Source organism: Dasypus novemcinctus, chromosome 1, assembly GCF_030445035.2.
Source record: "Dasypus novemcinctus isolate mDasNov1 chromosome 1, mDasNov1.1.hap2, whole genome shotgun sequence".
Classification (NCBI taxonomy): Eukaryota; Metazoa; Chordata; class Mammalia; order Cingulata; family Dasypodidae; genus Dasypus; species Dasypus novemcinctus.
The window spans coordinates 164,489,392-164,497,591 of record NC_080673.1 but is presented as its reverse complement, the minus strand read 5'-3'; the positions used below and the strand labels follow the sequence as shown (position 1 = coordinate 164,497,591).

Sequence of the window (8,200 nt, the reverse complement as noted above, 5' to 3'; positions counted from 1 at the left end):
AACGTGAACATATATAGTCCCATAAATTTGGGACTAGACAGAGAAGAAAAAATTCATTTTAAAATTAATGATTCAACAAAGAAAGTATAAAAGTGAAATCAATTTTACTTTATATGACTTAATTAGAAGCAGATGAGCAGGTAGAATTGATTGTTGATCCTGAAACTTCTTAGTATACTGATGGACTTGGTTACACTGCTTATTATGTTATCTGCAGTTCACATGTTTGTTTTTTGTTTTCATTATGACTACAAGCGCTTTTCTTACATATAATAGACAGAATAGGGTTTTGTTGGTGGTGGTTTGATTTTTCCCCCACATGGTTAGAAAATGGGGGTGGGGGGTGGGGAGAAGTTATGTGAAAGAGGGAGAAATCACTCAGAGAAGAGAGAAGGATTCATGAGGTAATTGGCAATTGTTTAAAAGAGAGACAACAAAGAGCAATGTGCCTAAAGAATATCTGCACATGATAATAAAAAATATTAGCTGCATAGAAATAACTGAACTATAGCAGTTGAAAAAGAAAGGAGGTGTGGCAAGGTCGACCTCTTTACGAGAAGAATGTTGGTACATGATAAATGTACAAACATATACATGAGATATATCTGAGATATACAGATAAAGATACATGAGTTCAAATGGTTCCACAGTTTTGCCAGAAGGTGACCTGGACAATTGTCTTAGTGTGGCTTGGTTGTTGTCCCTAATGACCTTGAGTGTAAGGAGTTTTTGTTTGTTTATGTGTGTATATATGTGTTTTAAAGTAGAGTGCATTAATCTATTTGCATTATAAGATTCTGTGAGAAAGGATTTTTGTAATTTGAGGAGTCCTTGTAACTCATTATTTAATAGCTTCAACCATTTTGGATTCGACTGTGGAAAATCTCTATTAATCATCTAAAATAGAAACGATGACAGAGGAGAAGCTAGCTTATCCTAAAATCAGAATGAGAAGGCTTTCAACCTACCCAGGAACTGGAACAGTAAAAAAAAAAGTTTGGTCAATAATTAAAATCACTTTGGACAATGCCTGGTGCATTGAGAATCTTCGAATACAATGTGAAGTAGGTTGTTCACTGAGTCTTACATACCCAAGGAGATATAGCTTTTAATGTGACTTAAAATGCTTACAGACCATAGTCTATAAAATTCATCTACATTGATTGATACTCAACAATATTGATTCTACTGTATTAGATTGAGTGGTTTATTTTAAACTGCAGTGCAGTGAGCAGTACTTTGCTTAAAAACAATAAAATAATAATGATAATAATTTTTCCTCTCTCCCTCTTTTAGGCTTTGACCAAGAGAGGATAGCTACAAGAAGCAACTAATTTACAAAATGTGCAGATGACCTAGTTTATTCATAACCATGGGAGTTTCAATTTATTAAGCAACAATTTAATATAAGCAGTGCCTAGTAATTCTAGTTCACTGTGTTTTGTAGGAGAATAATGTATTACTTAATGGGGAAGATAAATTTATTATTGGAAAATTTTAATAATGAACAAAATTATGTTTGGGTATTTTCATGGGAAGTAATTAGTTGCAAAACTGCCCGTCCCTGAAGTTGGTGGTATTGGTGGCAATTGTTATTTGGTGGTAAATTCTCTACTAAATGACCTATCCATGTCATGCTGCAGTGTGGGAGGACCAGGAGAGAGGGGCCCAGTGTGGATGGCCCAGGGTCTAGAAGAGAACTCATTAAAATAAGCTCCTGGAGAAATGGATTTGGCTCAACGGATAGAGCATCCACCTACCACATGGGAGGTCCAGGGTTCAAACCCAGGGCCTCCTTGACCCGTGTGGAGCTGGCCTATGTGCAGTGCTGATGCGCGCAAGGAGTGCCGTGCCACGCAGGGGTGTCCCCCGTGTAGGGGAGCCCCACGTGCAAGGAGCGTGCCCCCACAAGGAGAGCTACCCTGTGCAAAAAAAGCGCAGCCTGCTCAGGAGTGGAGCTGCACACATGGAGAGCTGATGCAGCATGATGCAGCAAAAAGAGACACAGATTCCCATGCCACTGACAAGAATGCAAGCCGACACAGAAGAATACCCAGCGAATGGACACAGAGAGCAGAAAACAGGGTTGGGGGGGTGAGAGGGAAGGGGAGAGAAATAAAAAATAAATAAAATCATTTAAAAAAAATAAAAATAAAAAATAAATAAACTCCTAACTTCCATCAACTCCAACCCCCTCTCCCACCTACCTCTGTGAGAATCTGGAGATAGGGTAGAAAATGCAGTTAGAGGATTCTGTTCAATGACCCCAAATTATTTGAGAGGCTGCAGAAAGTCTGGATGCCCCAGGAAATCTCCTGTTCCTGGGGTATCTGCCAACTCTACCTCTCTGGAAAGACTCCTTTGCATCATGGCGTTAGGACCCTGGTAAAATACGAATGTTAAACCGGGTGGGGAGCATATTCATTCATTTGAATCTTTGAGCACTTGGGCATGAGTTAGTAATTATGTTTTAGATAAACTTTAGGGACCAACCAGGTATTAAAACTCTTCTCTGAGGAATGAAGTACTGACACATGCGACAACATGGTTGAACCTTGAGGGCCTTGTGTTGAGTGAAATAAGCCAGATGCAAAAGGACAAATATTGTGTGATTTCACTGATATGAAGTAAGTATAATAAGCAAATGCATAGAGGTAGAAATTCTATAAGATAGGTTACCAGGAGAATAGGGGACTAGAGAATGGTGAGCTGATGCTTAATCTATGCAATTGATTAAGCTGGATTAATCAATTGCATAGATTGATTAATCTATTACAGCTTAATTAGCTGGATTGTTATGTTTTGGAAATGGATAGAGGTGACAGTAGAGCAACAGTTAACAGCACTGAATATGTCTGTGATTGTGGTCAAAAGGGAAAACCATGGGTTATATATGTTGCTAGAAGGAAAGCCAAAGGGTGAAACATGAGCTTGTATAACACAGTGAATCCTGTGGTTACTGGTACAAATACAGGAATGTTCTTTCAGGATCCATAACACAGTTACGTCACTTGTACAGGGTGCTGACAGTAGTATATGGTGAAAAATGCACCTAAAGCAAAATATGGACTGTAGTTAGTAATATTTTAACATTTTTGCATCAAATGGAACAAAGGTACCACACAAATATTAAGTGTCAAAAAATGGGGGATGGGATGGGCAGGGTATTGGAATGTGCATATTTTATGCCCAGAAAAATGTTATATACCACAGAAACAACCACATTTCCTTGTTGGCTATACTGTTTTACTCTGAGGCTTCTCTGAAAGTAATGCAACCTGCTGCAGACCAAAGCCTCATCTTTAGAAAGAAAGAGAGAAAGAGAGAAAGAAGAACTTTATAAAAGAAGCAAAGCAAGTATATACTTTATGCTCTCCCTGACAATTAACATAATTCTGGTAAGAAGGTAAAGATGAGATACAGTCAGCTGTCCTGACAGACTGGGCCTTTTGAACAGCTTGTAAGTTATATAGCTAGATACTTCCATGGAATAGAAATGTATCCCTGTTGCCATAGTTATGTTTTCTGGATAGATAGAAGCCCACACAGTAGCTAACTAAATGTTGGGCCCTCCCCCTGGGGAAGTCCTGATACTTTCTCAAATATGATGGCAAAAAGCTCTGGAATATATAAGCCTTGCCTAATAAAAGAAAACAGACCAATAAGCCAAGCCCTCAATCTTCAGGCTTATACCTACAAACCTTATTCCCGTGAAATGAAACTAAACTTAAGCATAACTAATGCCTATGTGTTATCTCCTGAAAATCTCCTTGTTACACAAATGTGGCCTCTCTCTAAGCCAAATTCCGCAAAGTACCTTCCTCTACCATGGGCCACAACCCCCAGGGATGAGCCTCCCTGGCACCAAGGGATTATTACCAAGCATTAATCACAATGCTTTTGGAGAAAGACCTTGACCAAAAGGGGAAATATTAAATAAAATAGAGATTTTATGGCTAGGAGATTTTTTAGAGTGTCAGAAGGTCATTCCAGAGGTTACACTTACGCAGGTCTCAATCAGACTTCACAAATTGCCGCAGTTAACAAATCCTAAACAAAAGTGCTCCTGAAGGCCCTAGGGATGTCCAGACACCACAGGCAAACTGCATGACTTCATAAAATCAACACTTTCTCAGCGGGCCCTATCTGGGGATATATGAAAATCTATTTCCACAATATAGCATAGTTACACTCATTTATAAATCCCCTAATCATGATTCTTCTACTCCTTTTATCTGAACCTATAACTTTTAATGTACCTGTTTCAATGTACCTTAATGTACCTGTTAAGTCTCTTCACAGAGACTTAAATCTTTGGATTTGTTCATATGCCAGTTGAGCCTGAAACCAAGCAGAATTGCAGCCAACTCCTACTCTCCAGTTCTTTGGACTTGTCCTGGAAAACTTATAAAACAATGATGATAGACCAGCCCCACCCCAAAAGCAAGGAGTATCTTCAATTGCAAACAAAACAATTCCATTCTGCTGCCCCATAATCTCTATGTATCTTCTCAGCTAGAAGCAGTCAGAGTGGGCATCGTCCCAAATCTCTCAACATTGAAGAATGAATAAAAATGGGGGTGGGGGGAAAGGGATGTAACTACTGACCAAAGCAGATTTATTGTTATTGTAGTTAATCTCTTGTGTTAACTATCTTTTGTAACACTGATGTAAAAAATAAAATTTTAAATTAAAAATCTCTTTTCTGTAAATGACAAAGCCAAATCCAAACCAGCCTAAGTTAATAAGGAATTCATTGGCTCATGTTGCTAAGAAGATACCTGGGGTAGCTCACAGGATCAAGTGGAGAACATCAGGAGTAAGGCCACATGGTCTGGAACCAGCAGCTCACCACCAGAGTTCTATCAACCCATCTCCATCTACTAACTCACCCGTTTCTGTCTGGATTTGGTATCAAAATCTATTATTGAAGATTAATACAACAGATCGGTGCTCATATTATTTTATTTTATTTTATTTTTTAAAGTGAATATACAATTTATTTTTAACATTCAAACTTCATTAATAAATGTGCAATATGGCAATTTTACTGGGTTTAACCCTACCTAGGATATGATCGCTTGCTGGGGCTTAGCAACAGGGTCCAGTTCACACTTAAATACTTTATTGAATAAATATGATACCAAACAAAATGCATTCAAATCCTATCTAAAAAAATATTGAAGGCTTTTCTAAATTCAGGCTAATGACAAACACAATAAAGGCAAATATGCTAGTTTAACATAATTGGCTGATTTTATACAGCATTTATATCTTTTAGTCCACAAGTATATTATTAAATGATAGAGAACATTTAATACAACCATTTCTACAGAACTAGGAAATAAATTTCTAAGAAAGAAAGATTTTACAGACCCTATCTTTTATACCCAACCCCAACAGTCTAACTCTAAAGAGGATAAAGCCAATGACTTTCCTCACAAGCGCTCACGACTAAAGTCGCTTTGCTATCAAAATCTGTATTTCTGATCCGTAATGAACATTGAGACAAGAATCAAATATTCCCAAAGAAAGAAGCACAATGCACATTGTGGTCGCCTGTTCAGCAACAGCGAGCACTGCATTCAAAACTATCTCATCCCAGGAATTAACTAAGGTGAGGCACATTCGTTGGCATTTCCTCCACTTGTAGTATTGTAGAAAGTCTCAGTGTCCCGAAGAATCCTCGTCTTCTTCAGTAACAAAGGTAATAGCCACAACTTTCCTCCCAAAATCGACCCCCTTTGCCAATTTTGCTCTTTATTCAAACAGTGTGTTGTTTTGTTTATGACTCCACATCCTAAATTAGGTCAACGCCGTTTCTGAACGCCATCTCATCATCAACTGCAGCAATCGATTCCTGTGAATGTAGTTTTCACGATTGGTAGGTAGGTCATATAAACCAGAGACACTTGTTGCACATCAATCCCACAAGCCAACAAATCAGTAGTGATCAGAATGCGGCTTGACCCTGATCGGAATTCCCTCATGATAACATCTCTTTCCTTCCGGTCCATATTACCATGTAGTGCAGAAACTGTGAAGTCCCTAGCATGCATTTTCTCAGTAAGCCAGTCCACCTTGCACCTTGTATTGAGAAAAATAACAGCCTGTGTAATGGTCAGTGTCTCATACAAGTCACAAAGTGTATCCAACTTCCATTTCTCTCTTTCAACATTAATATAGAACTGTTTGATTCCTTCAAGGGTCAATTCTTCCTTCTTCACCAGAATTCAAACTGGATCTCTCATGAATTTTTGGTCACTTCCAACACATCTGTTGGCATTGTGGCAGATAGCAATACAACCTGAATACTTGTATTTAATTTTTGGAAAATCTCATAGATTTGATCCTTAAAACCTTGGCTCAATATTTCATCTGCTTCATCCAAAACAAACATTTTGATCCATTTTGGAGAAAGGTATCTTCTGTTCAACATTTCAAACACTCTGCCCGGTGTACCAACAACAATATGTGGTGCTTCTGCCTGCAATTTTTTCATTTCATTTCGAACATTGGTTCCACGAATGCAGGCATGACAAGTTGCTCCCATATAGTCTCCAAGAGCCAGAATTACCTTTTGTATCTGTTGAGCCAGTTCTCTGGTGGGGGCCGATACCAGTGCTTGGGTCTCTTTGAACTCAATCTCCTACTGTTGCAGGATGGAAATAGCAAATGTGGCTGTCTTGCTAGTACCTGACTGAGCTTGAGCAATCACATCATACCCTTTAATACAGGGAATAATAGCTCTCTGCTGAATAGCTGACGGCTTCTCAAAACCATAAGCATAGATACCCCGAAGAAGAGATTCTTTTAAATTCATATCATCAAAGTTATCAACAATCTCATTCCAATTGCTCTCGATGACACCATCGGGGCCCATTCCCTCTGGGCCGCCATGTTCTCTGCTGTTGTAATCCGCAGAGCCACCAGACATGATCTGAAAAACCACTCAGTGCCCAACTAAAAAAGGTGCTTATATTATTTTAGCTAAGCAATGCCAGCAAAAGAGAGATCCCTTCTTTCATCCAACATCTATTTATTAATCCCAGGGAAGTCCATGAGTGGCCCAATGGGTCACATACCCAACCCTTGGACCAATGCCAGTTGTCAGGAGGAAGGAGCACTGGATCGTGCATTCATCCTTATGGCCAGAGAAGAAGAGCACCATAAATGAAAGTCCCAGTAGGGTCCCATAAAATGGAATAAATATTCCTTCAAAGGGTAGGGGAACTATTACAAGAAATAAAAGAGAACTAAAACTATTATTCCATACCACAGAGAAAAAAGTCTGGTACCTATGGGAACCCAAAGGTCTAGGGGTGAGAAGTTAATAATGAACATATCCTCCAAGACTTAGTACTATAAAAAAAAACTAACAGAATCCCACATACGACTGACTTCCAGTTGCACAGACTAAGATGTCACTTTTTCCTTTTCACTAAAATGATATCAATTGTAATAATATTGTGGATCAGAAGTGCTGATCGGCTCTTGATCAATTCCAAGGCATTTCTGGGGTGGAAAGTTAATACAAGGGGTATCTGGAGTGGACAATTGTATCTAGTTTTCCACAAGCCTTGGAAATAGGGTTAGAGTGACTGACACAAGTAATAGAAACATTTGGTTTTCTAGGGAAAAAAATGTTTCAAACTGTGGGTAACATGTCTGATTGACTCACAGGGATGCTCAGTGAGAAGACTGGAAAGCCACTGCTAAAACATATGACTGGAGGTGAGCAGGATAGATAGGATCTATAGCTAGGACTGTAAAAGAGAGTGGGTATAAGGTGAATGGAAGGGGTTCCAACAAGGGGTGGAAAACACTGCAGGCTAGCCTTACCAACTTTCCCTTCTTTGCCAGGATGCCCTCCCCTGAACACCACAAACCATTTCTACAAGTCAGAAACTCCAAGCTAAGAGAGCAGATCTGCCATCTTCAAAATGCAGCTGCTTTCGTGTCCAAGGTGGCTACTTTATCTTCTGCTTTTATGTCTGCATCCCAGCATCAGAAAGAATGAAGGGGCAAGGGAGGCCCCACTTATTTCTTGGAAGTAACACGCATCCTTCCACTCAAATCCCATTGGCTGTAACAGACACATGATCACATTTCAGTTCAAGGAAGGATGGGAAATATAGTCTCTAGCTGAGCAGCCATGGAAGGGAAGAATGAATATTGGTGAATGACTAGCAGTCACTAC

The 8,200-nt window shown here is 39.2% G+C and overlaps 1 pseudogene; it reads right to left on the bottom strand.

Annotated features, from left to right (window-relative positions):
* Positions 1-5,751: 5,751 nt before the first annotated feature.
* LOC101443710 (eukaryotic initiation factor 4A-II-like) lies at positions 5,752-6,953 on the bottom strand (annotated as a pseudogene).
* Positions 6,954-8,200: the final 1,247 nt, after the last annotated feature.